Here is a 15,441-nt window from a genome sequence, read left to right as displayed (position 1 = left end):
AATGGTGCTGGACCAGTTATACATCTAGCTGCAATCTCCTGGGTCCTGCTGTGGTTCTCTGCAAGCTTCTACCCCCCAAGGGTGTCATTCACTCTACACCACCACCATTCATAGAACACCTTTCATTTTTGGGGGTGGGGTGGGGTTGGCGGACATGACAGACATCAGCTTAATCCCATCTCTTGATCCCCCCTCCCACAGGAGCTTATAGTATCCAGTCCTCTTTTTCATGCTTGTCTGTTCAATGCAACTTCTGGTGTACTGTTTATTTAGCAAGAGAACTTGGATTGGATTTGCTTCTCTGGATCTGTACATTAACTCCATGTTCATCCTGCTTCATGTTGCTCCTATTCGAATGGTTATCCTATATATTGTACTACATGCAATCTCTTCAATAAAACATTTATGGAAGAAAAAAACAGAACAACTTGAATTTTTTAAAATAAAATAAAAGGTGTTCTCTGATTGGATGAGGTGGATATAATGAACTTACTGCCCCTCCTCTCCACCTTGTTCAATCAAGCAAAAAAATAAATAAAAGGTGTTCTATAAATGGCAGCAGTGCCAAGCAAGTAAACCCTTGTGGTGAATGTACAAAAGGAACACTGCTTCAAGTTCACAATCATAACTGTAGTAGCGATATCACTGTAACAGCATTGACTACTACAGTGATTTTCAGCTTCCTCAGCAGCCCATCAGGTATAGGATATGCCTACTTATAGTATGCTAAGCTTTGCCAAGTTAGGCATGGGATACAGATAATTCCTGGAATTCAGCTTTAAGCTGTATTCCTTTTGAAAACTGAGGCAGCATCAGCCCCCCAGCACATTCCTGTATGTAAGTTAGTAGCCACAATGGTTATAGTCTACATAGGCCCGTGGACTCCCAGTGTAACTTTGCTTACATAGAGTGAGTCATATACTTCTCTATACAGGCATACCCCACTTTTAAGTACACAATGGGGTTTATTTACTAAAGCTGAAAAGTGCAAAATCAGGTTCACTTCTGCATAGAAACCAATAAACTTCCATGTTTTATTGCCAAAGCTTAATTGAACAAGCTGAGTTTAGAAGCTCATTGGTTTCTATGCAGAAGTGAGCCTTATTTTGCACTTTTCAGCTTTAGTAAATGAACCCCATTGTCTACTTAAAAGTGGGGTATGTCTGTACCCAGAAGTACCTGGTATTTCCTTTGGATCCTAGCACTGAATGAAGCAAAGGGGATCAATGAAAAACAAAATATAGGCTAGAGGGGACAGGGGTTGGGGGGTTATAGCAAACTTGTTTTTCCACTCTGAATGGGCTAAACATATTTTTGTTTTAGGCTAAATGCAGCTCCCCAAATCATGTAAAATTACAGTTCTCATTTAATGTCGCAGCAGGTAGGTAAATAGAAGAAAAAAATATTTTTCTCTATATGTACTGTATCCCAAGCATAGTTACCACAAGTGCTGCCTATTATAAGTTCACTGAGTTGAAAAAATCAATAGGGCACAGTTACTCGTAGCTTCTATTAGACTAGACACATTAATATCTTATTTCAAATAGCTTGGTGTGGGTTACAGTTCACAATGGCTACTGTCACTAAATAAGACTTTACGATTGGGGAACACTGTTAATTGGGCATTACATAATATTTTTCTTTTCAACAAGGCTAAATAACCTCTGTGATGACCAATCAAAAATAAACTTCCATTTCCAAACTTTAACTTTGAATCTGAGAAGTCACTAATGCCAATTCAACTCATTAAAGATGGCCTCCACCCATTTGCGCAACATGCTTTCACCTATCTTCTCTCCCATACTCTTATACTAATTGCAGACTTATTTTTAATCTTAGTAAATTATTAATTATATTATTTATTTATTTTTTCCAGGCTTACTTATTTTGTTTTTGGCTATGCAGGGGATGAGATATAAAGGCATTGGTGCCTCCTGGAATGTGTACATCCCATGAGGCCCTGTGCCTGATTCTGAGCATGTGCACAGGGCTCAAGTCCTGCGGGAACGCATGGGAATGTAGTTCCTGTACTTTTTCCACAACAGGAACTCAGTTCCTGTTAGCAGCCATGTCCTGCAAGACTTTGAAGTATGCGAACTGTATTAGTAAGTGCTGCACACCAGGGGTGGACTGACCATTCAGGCATTGCCAGTATGGGGCCCCATGACAGCAGCCTCTTCAATCTACCTGTCAATCACAGCTAGCAGATGGGTAGATCAGGTCCCTGCTGCTAAGAGATTGTATTTAGTCAGCCCACTCGTGATGCGCTCCTCCCCGCCGGCCCCTCCTGATTTTCTGTCTCCTCATCTCCCCCCCCAGTCTCCTGCATACTTGCTCTGTGTTTCCCGCTGAATCCCCCCTCCTCTATCTTCAGTGCCATATAATGAGAGAACCCAGAGGAAGAGCACAGCTATTCTGCACACAGGACATGCAGGGAGAGAGGTGAGCTGAGGGAGGAACATTAGTTTGGGGTGGTAAGCTGAGCACAATACCTGGCAAAGTTTAATGCCAGGAGGGAAGTTTATGTGGAAATATGTGAAGGGTTGGAATAGCAGCGAGAGTGTGTTGGAGCCATGCAGAGTTTGCAGCCCCCCAAGCTAATATACATCTCCTAAGCAGGAACACATCCCTATCTCCCCAAGCATTCTGTCCAGTTAATGTGCAGTTAATCTATGACCTTTCCGTTTAACCCTGTCTTATCCAAACTCTGTTCAATGAAAAGTGTAAACTCACCACATAAACACTCTATATACAAAATTACTTTCCCCAATAAAGATCAGAACATGATGTTCACATTTGTATGGAAGTACATTAATGAATACTGATTATTCAGAGAATTGCCGTATTTATGTTTATTGGGGATTGTTTTTTTTTTTTTTCTATGCACTAACAGTTAAGCGTCATACACACAATACAAAAATTGAAACAAAATACCACTTTTGAAGTGTTCATGCATATGAGCGTAGCATTTTTTTTTTTTTTGGTGGGTGAGTGGATCTTGGGTGGGAGTTCCCCCACTTTTTTCCCCAGGACTTGGTCCCTGCATGTGCAGATACACCGTGGGTCTCTGCCAGAAAACTGGCATGAGTAGGGGGATCTGGTGCATACACAGATACACTATGGGGCTCTGCAGAATGCCTGTGCATGCGCTGTATATCCCATCAAGATGGAAGCTCCAAGAGCAGTACCAAACAAGGGGAATGCTATCTGCAAAAAGATAATGATGAATTCCACAGACTGTTATTTTTTTAACTTTCATATAGAGAATATTAAAAGGTATATTACTAATAATAGTGACAATAAATAATATTATTATTTATATTTTAACTTAAAGGTGTGTATTTTAGCATCCATACAGTGACAATTAAAAGGCAAATTTAATTAAATTTTTGATACCCAGGGTGGAGTTCATCTTTAGGTCGCATGTTACAACCTCTAAAGTGCATCCTTGCTGAATTTGTGTTTAACCAATAGTTTCCTCTTTCCTACCCTAAAAAAATAAAATAGATACTCAAATCAGTTTTTTTCCAGACAGCTTTTAGAGTCCAGAGCCCCAAAGAGCTTAGAATGTGTAATTAATCACCCTAATCTACAATAAAAATCATCTGCCTATAATTACTGCTATACAATCAAGAGCATATGCTATTTACAGTATATGCTCTACTGAAATTGCAGTTTTTACACGTTTCATGTTAGTAATGGGTTAAACCTCACAGGCTTTACTCTGTGTTTAAATAACGGTAAAAAAAAAAAATATATATATCTTTGGGGAAAGATAACAATAAGTCAAGTGATTGATTTAAATCACTGCTGCTGATTGTATAAAGATAGAGCTGTGTGGGTGGTAAGCTGCATTATCTCTAAAAGCAAAATGGCTTTTAACTTTCTATTTACATAAGACACAGAGCTAGCAGCTTTCGATTGTATTAACATGAAAAAAAAAAATTGCTGTTTTCAGATAGTAACATTTTAACAATGTAACACAGTACATGGCTCTATTGTAAGCGGTCTGGTAGCAGACAGGCGTGTTCGTGCTTCTTAGTGCTGCCAATGCCCTGACCCTACACAGCACTTCTCCTTAGGAAAGGCACTGCAATGAAATGGACACTGAAAAGCAGGGATCTGCAAAATTATGACAAAGAAACAATGAAGAAGTTCAGGGTGCTAACGTCCGACAATTTTAATTACAATGTCTACACTTTTATATACACCATATATTCATAGAATAGTCCAGTTCAATAAGTGTCACTGTTGTATCGACCACATAAACAAAGGCTGAGAGGGAAACAGGAGGGGGGAGTGATAGAAGGAGAGGGGGAGAGAGAAAGGGAAAGAGGGAGAGGGAAAGGGGGGAAGGAAAGGGAAAGGGGGGAGAGCTAGAGGAGGAAAGAGAGAGAGAGGGAAGAATGGAGAGGGGGAGACAGTGGGAGAGAGGGAAAGAGATGGGGGGGGGGGGGGGGACAGAGAGAAAACAAGTTCAAATGAGATGAAGAGAAAAGGGGAGAAAGGGAGAGAGAGAAAGCAAAATACAGAGAGGGAGAGGGGGGTGAAAGGAGCAGAAGAGACAGAGTAAAAGAGAAAGAAGGGGGAGAGAATGAGATTGTGTGGAGAAATAAAAACAGAGATAAAGAGTGGGAGAGAGAAAGCGAGAGAGGGGTGGGGGAGAAAGAGGAAGGGAGAGAGGGGGAAATTATGTGGGGGAGACAGAAAAAGGAGGAGAGGTGAGAGAAGATAGAGAATGAGATAAAAAGGGGGAGAGGTAGAAAGGAGCAAGGGAGACAAAGAGAAATAGAAAAGGGGGAGAAAGAAATGGAGGAGATGGAGAGAATGAGATAAGAGGGATACATGAGATTGGGGGGACCGAGAAAGAGAGTGGGGGGAAAGGAGTAGTGGAGACAGAGCGAAAAGAAGGGAAGAGTAGAGGATACAGATAGGGAGATAGAGGGGGAGGGAAGGAATGGGTGGAGCAGATTGAAAGGAGTGGTGGAGACAGGGAGAAAAAGGGGAAGAGTGGAGGATACAGAGAGAAAGATAGAGGGGCAGGAGTGGATGAAGCAGTGAGAAAAGAGTGGGGGAGACAGAGAGAAAAGAGAGGAGGATTGGAGGATACAGATATAAAGATGCAGGGGGGGAGTGGGTGAAGCAGATAGAAAGGAGTGGTGGAGACAGAGAGAAAAGAGGGAAGAGTGGAGAATACAGATAGATGGGGGTGGGGGGGGTGGGGGAAGCAGATAGATAGGGGGGGGGGGGGGGTAGTGGGAGAGACATAGAGAATGAGAGGGATACATGAGATTGAGGGGGCAGAGAAAGAGAGTGGGTGAAAAGGAGTAGTGGAGACAGAGAAAAAAGAGAGGAAGTGTGGAGGATACAGATAGAAAAAGAGAGGGGGGTGGATTGGGGGAAGCAGATAGAAAGGAGTGGTGGAGACAGGGAGAAAAGAGGGGAGGAGTGGAGGATACAGAAAGATAAATGGGGGGAGAAAGGAGTGGCTGATGCAGAGAGAAAGGAGTGGGGGAGACAGAGAGAATGACAGGGATACATGAGATTTTGGGGGGGGGGCAGAGCAAGAGAGTGGGGGGAAAGGAGTAGTGGAGACAGAGAGAAAAGAGGGGAAGAGTGGAGGATACAGATAGAAAGATAGAGGTAGGGGGATTGGGGGAAGCAGATAGAAAGGAGTGGTGGAGACAGGGAGAAAAGAGGGGAGGAGTGGAGGATACAGATAGAAAGATAGGGGAGGGGGTGGGTGAAGCAGATAGAAAAGAGTGGTGGAGACAGAGAGAAAAGAGGGGAAGAGTGGATGATACAGATAGATAAATGAGGGGGGGGGGGTGGCTGATGTATAGAGAAAAGAGTGGGGGAGACAGAGAGAATGGGAGAGATACATGATATTTGGGGGGGGGGCAGAGAAAGAGAGTGGGGAGAAAGGAGTAATGGAGACAGAGAGAAAAGAGGGGAAGAGTGGAGGATACAGATAGAAAGATAAAGGGTGGGAAGGAGTGGGTGAAGCAGTGAGAAAGGGGTGGAGGAGACAGAGAAAATGAGAGGGATACATGAGTTTGGCGGGACAGAGAAAGAAAGAGTGGGTGGGATGAGTAGTGGAGACAGGGAGAAAAGAAGGGAAGAGTGGAGGATACAGCTGGAAAGATAGAGGGGGGGGGATTGGGTGAAGCAGATAGAAAATAGTGGTGGAGACGGAGAGAAATGAGGGGAAGAGTGGAGGATACAGAAAGAAAGATAGGGTGGAGAAAGGAGTGGGTGAAGCAGAGGGAAAGGAGTGGGGGGGGGGGGGGGGGGACAGAGAGACAACAAGTTCAAGAGAGATGAAAAGAAAAAGGGATAAAAAAGGGGGAGGCATAAAGGAGAAGGGGAGACAAAGAGAAAGAGAAAATGGGGAGAAATAAGTGGAGACAGAGAGAATAAGAGAGGAGGGATAAATGAGATTGGAGACAGAGAAAGAGAGTGGGGAAAAATGAGTGGTGGAGACAAAGAGAAAAAAAGGGAAGAGTGGAGGATACAGGTAGAAAGATAAAGGTGTGTGGGGGGGGGGGTGAAGCAGAGAGAAAGGAGTGGGGGAGACAAAGAGAAGAGAAAAGAAGGGAAGAGTGGAGGATACAGGTAGAAAGATAAAGGTGTGTGTGTGTGTGTGTGGGGGGGGGGGGGGGGTGAAGCAGAGAGAAAGGAGTGGAGGAGGCAGGGAGAAAGATAGAGGTAAGAGAAATGAGTGGGTGAAGGCAGAAAGAAATATAGGGGGTAGAAAAGAGGGGTGCAGAAGGGATGAGAGAAGGTAGAAAGAGAGAAAGAGAGGTTGGGAGAGAGGGGATAAATGAATAGGTTAATAATATAAGGAAGGATGAGTAGAATTAGCATATGTGAGAGGTAGGAAACATGGAGTAGAGAATAGAGAAAGAGAGAAGATAGTGAAGCAGGGAAGAAAGTAGAGTGGGAAAGAAAGCCTTATGTATCAAGAAAGAAGGGGGTTGAGAGAAGAAAGACGATATATATATATAAATGGAGATACGAGGAGCACTTTCTGACCATGTCCTAAATGCAGAATTTAGGAGTCGATGAATACAGCCTTAAATTAATATTACTGGAATAACACAGGGACGTTATACCACAAGTTTTTCCTTATAACAGAGAATTGAGTCATAATAACCTTATTCACCAGCTCTACTATGCAAGAGTCTAGTGAAATAACGGTTTAATAATCAAACGATACTTTAATGTAATATGTATGTAAGACATATACATAAATATTACACATCGGGGTTAGGTATATGTGTATTCATGTGCCTATTTTATTCATTTATTTTCCTTCTCATGTTTATTTATGATATGATGATGATTTTGGCATCTTTGCTCCAGCTCTGGCCTGAAGAGGGCAATATTCCTACACAAATCACACACTGAGATTGCTAACGTGGATCTTTCTTCCACTCGCCCAGAAATTTGCAATATACTGTAGGTAAATGCAAAGAAGCTTAATTACTGGGTATTGAAACAAAAGATCTGATAAATTGTTTGATTTTTCCTCGGGCTCTGTTACCAGATTGCTAATACTCAAGAAAGTGCTGGGTTTATTCCGGGGAGAGTGGGAACATTCTTAGAAACATAATTAATGCATTAATCAATCAGAACTTAATCAAACTAAATTCACGAGTGTGTTGTCATAACTGGCGTGTCTAAACGCTCTGATGTGAAAAGAAAGCTAAACGACGTGTCCTTTATTCATTGAACCCCATTGCCTTTAGTATAGCACTTGTACAAGGCTTGCATAGTGCAAAGTTTGTGATGGGGATCCGACACTGGAGGATTCAGCACCACAGAGGTGGACAGGGCTCAGCTCAGCCCACACTGCACTCTACTTTCACCAACAATATGCAAGGCATTTATTAATGATATCTGCTATGAGCCACCTAACATGAATTCATTGAGAGCTGGAATGGAAGAAAAAAAGTATTTGCAACTAGTTCATGAATAAAAAACAAGAGAGAAAAAGGTATCTAATGAAAATGATGCTACACAATGCTTTCACTGCTGTTGCTGCACTAGCATAAAGAGGTACTGCTTGTATACAGCGTGTTGGCTGGTATTGTAATGCAAATCAAACAGTATTGCATTGGTGATTTATTTCCATTAATATCATTATCGTTATTATTGGTAAAATGAATCCTGTTTTAAGTGCGATGGCATCAGACTAGCCCTAGGGTAAATCTGTCAGTCTACTCATTTTGCTAAACGGTTTGGGTCCACATCTGTGTACTCAGGGCATCCCCCCCTCTCTCTCTCTATCTCTCTCTCTCTGTCTCTCTGCCCCACCCTTACGTTCTCTCTTTCACTGTATGTTTCTAGGGGGAACTGCAAGGTCCACATCTGTGTACCCAGGGCTATCTCTCTCTCTCACCCCCCTCTCCCTCCCCCCCCCTCTCTCTCTCTCTCTCTCCCTCTCTCTGTCGCTGTGTTCCACCCTTACATTCTCTCTTTCACTGTATGTTCCTAGGGGGAACTGCAAGGTCCACATCTGTGTACCCAGGGCTATCGCTCTCTCTCTCACACCCCTCTCCCTCTCTCCCCCTTTCTCTCCCTCTCTCCCCCTTTCTCTCCCTCTCTCTCTCCCCACTCTCTCTCCTCTCTCCCCCCACTCTCTCTCCTCTCACCCCCCTCTCCCTCTCCCTCGCCCCCACCCTCTCTTTCTCTCTCCCACCCTCTCTCTCCCTCTCCACTCTTCCTCTCACTCTCCCCCCCTCCCTATCCCTCTCACTCCCCCCTCTCCCTCTCCCCTCTCTCTCTCTCCCTCCCTCCCTCTCTCTCCCTCCCTCTAGCCCCCACCCCTCTCTCTTTCTCTCTCTCCCTCTATCTTTCTCTGTCCCACCCTCTCTCCTCTCTCTCTCTCTCTACCCCCCTCTCCCCCCCTCTCTCTCTCTCTCTCTCTCTCTCTCTATCTATCTATCTCACCCTTTCATTCTCTCTTTCACTGCTTGTTCCTATAGTTCTACCAGGCATCGGTCTTTTCCCATTGGGAAATAATGTATAAGAGGCTATGAAGCTTCCATGTCAAATCTTTTCTCAATTAATCAACCATTAGCATGTTCGGGATCTACTATTAAATGGTTAACATAAGCTTGTGTAACTGTATGCTACCCAGACCCAATTAGGAGCTGCTGAAAAAAATATGAACTCTTCGCAGCCCTATGCTGGGAGCTGTCAGGGTTTTACGTGCTCAAATGTAGAGGTTGGGGTGTAGTGGCAGCAGGCAGATGGTGCAGATCAGATCGATGTGATCGCTATTGCTGCTTTTTTTCCCCCCTCTATTCCCTCTGGTTACTGGAGCTGAGGGCGCTGGCTGAAGACTGCATGGCAGCAGCCTGGTAAGGAGTGCTTATATCTGGGGACTTTCAGCAGGAAATCTTTCTGATGACTGACTCTGGGAGTTATCATTAACGAGGAAATGCTACTTCCACCCTGATCAGCTTCCATAAGGGGAATCAGCTCCCAACACACAGCCTGAAGGATCAGCTGCATCTTACAGTCATCCAGAGCTCTCACACAACACAGACTCAACACGGTAAGCAACGTTACTGGTGATGACATCTTAGTGCTATATTCTTATCTAATATATATTTCCAGGATGCTTCACTATGTGTCAGCAAAGAAGATCAATAGGCTTCTTTCACCTTCATTTCTGTTGCTGAGCCCATGATGTAGCAGATGAAACTGTGCACACAAAGCTCATCTCCATTTGTTCTTGTGTTTTGTGGATTTAAAAAGCTGTAGGACATTGCACACGCTTTTTTTGAAACACATCCTTGAGGATTAACGTTTCAAGTAAAGCAACAGAACACCAAATGGTATCTTGATATGATGTTCAGGCAGCACTAGCTTACTGTGCATCAAATGGCAATGACTGGCTATACAGCTCCATCTCTGCTCCTACAACCTAAAGGAAGGACCACACTATATCAAGCAGGGTGAAAGTTGGTCATTACACCATAAAAGCAGTAACACTATGCTGCCCAGTCATTCAAGGAGAGCAAATGCCTTCAATTAGATCTTACTCCCCTTTGTAACATTTTACTATCACAGAAAGCTTATGAAAAGGTGGGGCAGCCATAGAAAATATGATTTTTTTTTTGTTAACTTACTCATTCACCTTTAGCCTTACTGGTGGATGCTGTGTTGTTGGATGTTTGTGTTTTGTTTTTTTTTGTTGTTGTTTTGCTATAACAGTGGAGAATTGAGATCATACATACCACTACTTATAAGAAAGCCTCTGCCCATGAGATATACTGACTTTCCCTAAGGCATACTTCACCATTTCTGGAGCAAGAAGGGAGGTGTGAAACTCCACGAAGCCAGAGGGATCTGATCCAAAATTGTGTTAGTGTGTCAAGAACAATTTTCAGGGAGCAGTAATTGCCAGAGAGATTATTTTCCTAGCCCCCATGTTATGCTTTTGCATAAAGAAGTGGAATGTGTGCCTCACCAATCAACAGCTGGAACATTTGGCTGAAGCAACCAAAGAAGGGAGCTGTCCACAAGCCGGTGCTGAACAGTGCCAACCTCATTGGTAGTGTATACTTTCCATCCTGTGCAGCCTGTCAATTGATACTTGTAGCACTGCAGGCAAACTATATCACACTACAGCGTGCACACATGGAAATGTAGTCAATTTCCCAACCCAAGCTTTTTATTTTGTATGGGCTGTACATAATCTACTTCTAGGATATAATGAATGCATTTCGCTGTCTATATAACAGACCTTGCTGTAATCATTAGCACTTCTCCACTGTATAGTCAATGCAACCTTGATGTCAAATAAATGCAACCACGACCAACTCCTATGGCTTGAGCAGAATTTCAATTCCGCATTTGACATTGAAATCATCCTATGAAATATTGTATAGGTTGTGTTATGTGGGTTCATTATTCAGACAAAGTGTCTTTTTATTACCTAATGCAGAATTAACTCACGTGTATATATTGATAGGAAGCAACATATAATGATGTCAGTGGTTATAGGAGTCTATAAATTAAGGCATGCCCGCTTTGCATATCTTAATGTGTATTGTAATACACTAATACTCTATGCCACATGCATATACTGCACATGCATTAGCTAACATTGATTGTATGTCAAGACATGTGCAAATGGTTTATTTAAGCTATAGGCTTAGCTTAGATCCGTAAGCATGATCACCTTACATGTTCTATATGTACATGTGTATTGTAATACACATAGTCTAAGTCAATGCATATACTGCACATACATTCACTAACACTAGGCTGTATGTTGTGTAAAGGATTTATTCAAGCTAATAGGCTAGGCTTAGATCTGTAGGCATGACCACTTTACATGTTCTAAATGTACATGTGTATTTTAATACACATAGTCTAAGTCACTGCATATACTGCACATGCATTGGGCTGCATGTTGTGTAAATGATTTATTCAAACTAATAGGCTTAGCTTAGATCCGTAGGCATGGGCAATTTACATGTTCTAAATGCACATGTGTAATGTAATAGACATAGTCTAAGACAATGAATATACTGCACTAACTCTGGGCTGTATGTTGAGTAAAGGATTTATTCAAGCTAATAGTCTAGGCTTACAACTGATTTCTCACACCCCTGAACGTGCTCTGTTCAATGGACGTGTTCTGTTCTGTTGAATGATAAAAGAGTATGAATCTAGAACTCTTCACCATTTGGTTAAGCCATGCACACATTGCAAAGGAGCCTCACTTATATTCTATGAAGGCTCTCTACTATTGCTATCAGATTTTAGCTGAAGCCCAGGAACATTTCCATCAGCTGATCCGTGCTTAAAAAAAAAGAATCAGATTCTATAATCCACTTCTTGAGCAGAGAGCTACAGTAATCTTGACAACCTAAAAAAACGATACGTGATGTAGTGAATAAAGAGCATTATAGGACGATTTCATGGTGTACAACTGTAGGTGGGCATGCACATATTACCATAAATCTGGTCTTGGGTTGCCAAGTTGAACTATGGTTAAAAAAAGCATGACCAAATAGCACATTGGATTTAGTAATGATATACAGAGGCAATAAAGAGTTCCTGGGTTTAATGACACAATTGTATGTGTTATAATATAGAGGGTGTATACCCTGTGCTCTGTTGAGTCGCTGACAGTACGACTGTACTTAAGTATGCATGCAATTCTGTTGCAGGAATCTATAGGTCCATTGGACAACCAATTGAACAGCCTGAAGCTTGGGGGGGCGTACAACACTGGCTTATTTTGCAAGTACAGAGGAAGACGTGAGGAGAGACAAGGTACATTGCACGTAACTCTCTTGTGGTGTGTGTATGTGTGGTATAAGATGCACATCTTCATTACATTGCAACCCTTCATGGCTCTCTGCTATTCTTTCAGGACTAGACACTGGGACATTGTTGGACTTGGTTTATGGACCTGTTTGGATTCTCCTCCTTCCCTGCTTGTGGATTTATAGCCCAGCCGGCTGCTGCTTTGTAGCTCTCTTCGGTGACGGGTATTCTTGGGTGGATAATACGGATTACGTTGTTATTGCTTAAGAATACGCGTAGTTGAGGAGAGTATGTACAACAAGCACGCTACAGCGCCCCAAAAGTCGCACCAACCTACCAACCAACCAACCGCTGTCTTGGCCAAGGTAGCCTCTTTCATGTCTTTTCCGTGCATTTACGGTGCTTGCATGCAAATAACAAAAAAAAGAGACTTGCACAACTTATTCCTTCAGCTGATAGGTTCGTTAAACGGGCAGTGTGTTGGATTCTTCCCCTTTAAACTACAGCTGAATGATCATTCAATGCTCTTTGATTCTTTTCTTCTAGTTTCTTAATCGCTCTATTGAATTATTTTGTGTTGGCATCGGTATTGATCTGTCTGCGACAATGTTTCAGCTTTTGAATTATTGTTATTAATGAAAGTGGTTTTGATGGTTTTTCTTTCTTTTTTTTTTTTTTTTTCTTTTTTCTTTTTTTTTTTTTATATTCTGTGCTAGTTTGATACTAGGGATGAATTATGTGCAGACGCAGAGCTACACCAAGGCAACGCCTTAATATACTACCAGCTCGGATCCTTTGGGACTCTAATGAAAAAAAAAAAAAAAGTGATCCTTGCTCTGTGGCCTTCATCTTTGCCTTGGGCCTAATCTCTGCACTACGTTTATTACCCTTTGCCTTAGCTTTCAGTCATAGCAATCCTCTTTTCTCTCTGACATGCAGTAAATGTCCCCATGGAAGTGTCAGCTCTCCGGTGAGGGCTAGCAAACTCCTTGGCTGGACCAGATAGGGTTAATGTGCTCTGCTCTGTTGTTTTCTGTTGTTTTAACCATGGATTGCAAATCAGTCTCCCAAAAACGATCGGAAATCTTTGTGAGTACATTGTAACCCATTAATTTCACTACGGGTGGCACAATAAACGGTTTGATAGAGAATTATCAGCTGTGCCTTCTCTTCCTCCTGTAAAGATTTCCTTGGTCATGCAAATGTGTATACTAATCTAAATAATTATGCATGTGTTAGATGCAGAGCATAACCTTGCTATTACTTGGAAATGAATTCCATATAGTGGGAACTGTATCACTGATGAGATGTACAGTACACTAATATATATAATCTTTATGACTGTATAAATATGCACTGTCAATAAAAAGGGAATATTAACATTCTGTGGTAGTACTGTACAAGACACCAGTGTTCATGAATATATACATAAATATATGTATTGCTTTCTCCAGGGTAAGCACACAACAGCACGCGGTTTTACATTTTAAATCTTATAAGAATAAAATGAGATTTATTTTTTTTTTTTAAAGAAAGAAAAATAAAATTTTAAATGAGCTGATTTTAAAGTTATATGGGGGTGTGGTGTAAATCTGGGATGGTCTATCAATGTTAAATGTGACTCAAATGATATACAGTTATGTGTGATTATATGTATTCGGGTCCTGGCATCTATCCTTTTGTAATGTACTGCTATGTTTGATGTCTTTAATACTGCTTTGATTTAGGAACATTCTAAGACTAGAGGTAAGATTGAATTGATGAGAATAGTCTCAGCTGCACCACATGCTGGAAACAGCTGTATTTCCACCATAGGGGAAATTGGAAGATTCTTCATCTTTTAACATAGGCGGATAAAAGATTGCTTTAATTAACAGAACTAAACTTTCCAGTGACCTCTCATTTCCACATCCATCAGAAAATATTACCTTCAACCTTTGACTGGTGCTGATTTTGTGGATAGATGTATTTTTTTTTCCCCTAATATTCATTTATTGCCAATTAAATCATTTATGGAGACTGTAAGGTTTCTTTGATTAAATTCATTACATTTGTACAATGCTAAAACAGCAGCGGTCACCAGAGGCCCCATCCTAGTAAGCTTAAATAAGTCACAGTCAAATGTGACCAAGAAAGTACATTATTCATTTGCAGTTTTTCCTCTTTTTCTTGCTTTTATTAACAAAAATAAATTCTATGGGAGACTGTATCACATGTATAAAAAAGTGATAGGTTTACAAATATACCTGTACACCATGTACTTCTTTTTTTCAGTCATGTGGAAAAAAATACGTCTTATAAATTATATGTCAAAAAATAAAAATCCTTTGAACCTATAAAATGGAATAGACAAATTATTTTACAACAATGTTAATTCTAATGCACTGAAATAAAATAAGCCTTGATTTTTAGCAGCATACTGTCTGAAACCCGAACACAAGTGAGGAACATTGGAAAAGCCATCTGCTAAGACAAAATTGCCACTTAAGGGCCTAATGCCAATGAATTATGCAATCATGTCACATTTCCATTATATATAGATGCAGCTTATAATGTTACAAATTGTTCCATTTAGATTCTGCTATGTCTTCTGGTTCTCAGTAAATCTCTTTATGATTAATGATTTCTCAGCAATGGAAACATTCCATTAAAATTGATGAAAAATGGCTTCAGGTTTAAACAAGTATCAAAATTACAAATATTCTAACGGAGAGTTTTATATGTGCTACCAGAATATGTTAGCCTTAGTGGTGAAGTAATATTGATAGGCTTATTTTATTTCTGAAAAAAAAAAATTGTGATGTGAATGGAATAAGTTAGTTACCTTTAGGCCTTCTGCGCACTATTACATTTTTCTTAAGTGCAAATAGGTGTATTACATTATCTAGAGTCATATTATTTATTATACTCACATAAAAAAAGCTTCAGGACACATATACATCTCTAGCATTTTATTTTATATATATATATATATATATATATATATATATATATATAGTGAGAGAGAGAGAGAGAGAGAGAGAGAGATGTATTTCCACCAAAAGATTTTTACTATGGTTTTTATTACACACGTTTTTTTTTTTTTTTTTTTTAATAAAGTAATTTGTGAGCATAAGTAAGGTGTAAACTGGTGAACCAAAGTTGCAT

At 40.9% G+C, this 15,441-nt stretch overlaps 1 long non-coding RNA gene across 1 annotated transcript; it reads left to right on the top strand.

Moving 5' to 3' along the window:
- Positions 1-9,044: 9,044 nt before the first annotated feature.
- On the top strand, positions 9,045-14,635 carry LOC143928171 (uncharacterized). Its single transcript, XR_013262377.1, has 3 exons — positions 9,045-9,565; positions 12,195-12,300; positions 12,401-14,635. It is a non-coding gene; the product is annotated as an uncharacterized LOC143928171 (long non-coding RNA).
- The last annotated feature ends 806 nt before the right edge of the window (positions 14,636-15,441 follow it).

The sequence above is a fragment of the Lithobates pipiens genome, unplaced genomic scaffold (genome assembly GCF_037356315.1).
Source record: "Lithobates pipiens isolate NorthernLeopardFrog02 unplaced genomic scaffold, aLitPip1_a1.2 Scaffold_23, whole genome shotgun sequence".
Classification (NCBI taxonomy): Eukaryota; Metazoa; Chordata; class Amphibia; order Anura; family Ranidae; genus Lithobates; species Lithobates pipiens.
The sequence above is the reverse complement of the archived record's forward strand: the minus strand, read 5'-3'. Positions and strand labels throughout refer to the sequence as shown.